Here is a 4,288-nt window from a genome sequence, read left to right as displayed (position 1 = left end):
CACAGAAGTCAGTCACATTTGGTAAAGGAAAAATCATGGTTTGGGGTAACATGGTTTGGAGAGTTCTGCAACACTTTCTTTGGCATTCCAGATGACTTTATTGATAAGTTATTTGAGTCATTGCAGAGATGTGTGGATGCAGTCGTCCAAGCTCATAGGAGTCATACACAATATTAATTTCTATTGCACCATGACTTTATATTCTATACTGTACATTATTTCTGTTAAGTGACAAAACTTTTGTCTAAGCAAAGTCAGACCTTACTGTCCTAATTAAATAATTAAAAACCAAGGCAGGATCATATTTTATTTTGGTAAAATTAAACGTAATCTAGAGGGCTTTGCCTTTCATATAAGCCACTTCTGTACCAAATGATCAACAAGAAGTCAAATTATTATTTGTTGTTCTTAAAGCTTGGATAGGCGACAAGACTTTTGTCAGGTAGTGTAGATAGGCTGGTCCCACCAGGAGGAGGCCCAGGAGAAGACTCAGGACATTCTGGAGAGTCTCTCAGCTTGCCTGGAAATGCCTCAGAGTCCATGCTTGAAAAGATGTCTGGGGAATGAGAAGTCTGAAATTCCCTGCTAAGTCTGCTGCCCCCACGGTCTGGGCCTGAATAAGTAGCAGAAAATCAATGGGTAAATGGGTGGATGTTACTCACCAACCTGTATTTGGTACACTGCCTAGTACTTAATTTTGCCTTTAGAATTGTACAATTCGTCTAAAATAGAAGTTGTCATTGGATGTGACTGCTTGGTGACAAGTTTAGACTTATTGTTTTGAAGATGGTTTTAGTAGTTTCTCTATAATCAAAGGAATGGTTTTCATTACAATTGCCTAATTCACTTTAGCATATTGTGTGTACCGCTGTTTAAATCACAGTTGTTATGGGAGAGGCTGGCTGTACACAAAGTTATCTTTGTTATGAGGATATGACTACTTTGTTTTTTAATCTATTTATTGCCTTAGAAAAGTGACCTGTAGAGACCAGCAGTTTAAGGAAATTACAAGTTCTGGGAAACAGTTGTAGATGGACACATAGCTGGCTGTGCCAAACAGTCCAGTCTACCATCATCTCTGCAACGACTCCAACACAAATGTGTCTGTTTAGTTGCCGGAGCCTGTACGGCTAATAAAACTAACCTTTCCAGTACATACCAGTCTGCCTCACTTTAGGGCAGGCAGCTGCAGAAATCATTTTCGTCTAATTAAACCACTACTCTCTGAGGACTTTACAAAGGAACAAGGCGAGTGGATCCAACTCAAGACTAGCCGTATCCAAGGGAAAGAAAAAAGACTGAAAGGGGAAAGGGTGAAGAGGATTTAACCACACGAGCCCCCAGACAAGTACAGGTGGAAGCACCACAACTGGAACCTGGAAAAAGTCAAGATTATTTGGAGAGGAGCGATGACAGGAGACTGGCGTAATAGTGAGAAATGAGGTCTACAGCAAATAAAGTTAAGATGTGGTGCAGGGCTCTAAGCTCATGAACACTGTGGGCACAAATAAGTGAGCGTGTGTTTTTGTGTTCATGTGTTTGGTATTGGTTAGAAATGGAGCAGAAATGCTTCCAGTGTCTTGCTGCTTCTATCCAGTTATGAAATACAGGGAAATGAAGGTTAATTAAACTAAAAGGTTCAAACTGTGTGAGACTTAAACTATGTACCACAGACTGAGTTTCTCTGCCTTGTTTCCAAGTCGTTAAGCTCGTTTCCTTTGCCCTACTGGAATCATATGATGACCGGAGTACAACAAAAAACTGCCCATTTACCAGTCCTGCTGTGCAGAGTGCTAAGAGGTCAAAAGTAACATTGCGGTTCAAAGGTTTTTTGGATTCAGAAATTTCGAATGATCTCTGAAGGATCGAGAGACAAGTTCTTTGAACATTTCTATAAATGTACAAAGCACATCAAAATTGATACTAAGGCCCAATCCCAATTCTGTTTTTGTACCCCTTTCACTTCCCCTTGGCCCTTAAAACCGACTGTGAAGGGGAAGGGCTTTAAAATTTACAGCTAAAATCTACAGCACCTGCACACGTCATCATACAGTGTATGTCTTTGCGATCTCCTGCTTCAAATGAGATCAGACGATTGTGACTGCTGTAGTTATTCTGCAGATTTTACGCAGATTCTTAGCCCATCATTAATTCTGTTTATTTAATGTGTTGTTACGAATTAAATTAAAAATCCTTAATCAAAAAGAGTTTTAACCAAAACGTAACAAAATAACAGGGATTAAATATATAATCCCTGGTAACCCCGCACTCTCTCTCCCCAAAATATAAACCAAAGACACAACCACTGAGAATTAACAAAGAAAATATTATTTATTTACAGAAATAAGGAGCAAAAATAACATCAGGAGGGGTTCAGCCAAAATAAATGATAAACCAAGCTAACTAAATTAGATGAAACTTCCCTAGAAAACAAATAATAAAATAAAATACAGAAAGCTTACCTCCCTACTAACAAACACAGGAGAAAACGAAAATAACAAATAAAAGTCACCAAACCTCCCTACCATGCTCTAAGCCCGACAGGAAGACAGAAAACTGGGCTTCAATCTCCGGTTAAAAATTATCACAAAGGCATCTCGCAAAGCCACAAAGAGATACAAGCAAACACTCACTTTCTCCACTGAGTACAGGTGGGGAAATCGAGAGAGAGCGGGGAGCCATCGAACCCATCTTCTCTGCAGGTTTATATATAGCAGCCGCCAGTCCAAGCACCAATCATGATTCGTCCCAACCTAATCCGCTACACCTGCGAATACTTAGAGAGAGAGAGAAACACCACACACACACACACACACAAGCCTACACTACACTACAACTACTCGTAACAGTGTGTAAATCTATATAGAGTTTTTAAATTCATTTTAGTAACATTATTGACTAATGTAAAAATGCTCATCTGATTTATGTACAATGCAGTTTGTACAGTAATATTTTCTGTCTTTTACTAGATATATTATATGACAAACTTTCTTTATTTACCAAATAAAGTTTAATCTAATTGGATTTGCATTGGCGAAGCAGTGGCGCAATAGGTAGTGCTGTCGCCTCACAGCAAGAAGGTCGCTGGTTCAAGCCTCGGCTGGGTCAGTTGGCGTTTCTGTTTGAAGTTTGCATGTTCTCCCTGTGTTCGCGTGGGTTTCCTCCGGGTGCTCCGGTTTCCCCCTCAGTCCAAAGACATGCGGTACAGGTGAATTGGGTAGGCTAAATTTTCTGTTGTGTGTGAGTGTGTGTGGATGTTTCCCAGAGATGGGTTGTGGCTGGAAGGGCATCCGCTGCATAAAAACTTGCTGGATAAGTTGGCGGTTCATTCCGCTGTGGCGACCCCAGATTAATAAAGGGACTGAGCAAACAAGAAAATGCATGAATAAATGAGTGAATGGATTTGCATTTTAAACATTAAATAAAACTTTAAAAGATTTTTTTTTAATTAAATGTATTAAGGTTTTAGTTATGATATTCCCAAAATAATTCAGCAGAAATCTGCAGACTTTTACCATAATTCTCCGCAAAAATAGCAAAAAACGTCAGCAAATTCCATCTGGCCCTACCCATTGTGTATGTGTGTGTATGGATGTTTCCCAGTAATGGGTTGCAGATGGAAGGGTACCTGCTGCCTAAAACATACTGTATGCTGTATAGGTTGGTGGTTTATTTCGCCGATTAATTAAAGGGTCTTGGCCGAAAAGAAAATTAATGAATGAATGTATCTCGTATATTATTTATCGTATATTATAAAATCCATATACACTCATACACTAGACAATTTAGCTTACCCAATTCATCTGTACTGCATGTCTTTGGACTGTGAGGGGGAAACCAGAACACTCAGAGGAAACCCACGCAAACACGAGGAGAACATGCAAACTCCACACAGAAATCCCTTGTGACCCAGCCTAGGCTCGAACCAGCCACCTTCTTGCTGTAAGGCGAACGTGCTACCTACTGTGCAGGCGGGCATGTTTACATTTGAACATTTTCATGGTACACTACTGCGTGTCAAAGATGCCAGGTAAAATAATTTTAAGTAAAATAATAGATTTTTTGTCTTGAAATTAATTGTTTAGGTTGAATAATTCATCAATTAAATGTTAATCAATAGCAGTGATTTTTGTCATTAATAGCAGTCCTACACATTTATTATTGCAGCCATTTCTCACAGTTGGACATCACAACTGGATTAATTCACTACAAAATGAAAATTGATTTGCAATACGCCATGTTCATCGATAAACTTGTTTGTTTGTTTTTTTTTTTTGTTTTTTTTTTA

This window comes from Danio rerio, chromosome 7, assembly GCF_049306965.1.
Source record: "Danio rerio strain Tuebingen ecotype United States chromosome 7, GRCz12tu, whole genome shotgun sequence".
In the NCBI taxonomy this organism is placed as follows: Eukaryota; Metazoa; Chordata; class Actinopteri; order Cypriniformes; family Danionidae; genus Danio; species Danio rerio.
This window is presented reverse-complemented; position numbering follows the sequence as displayed.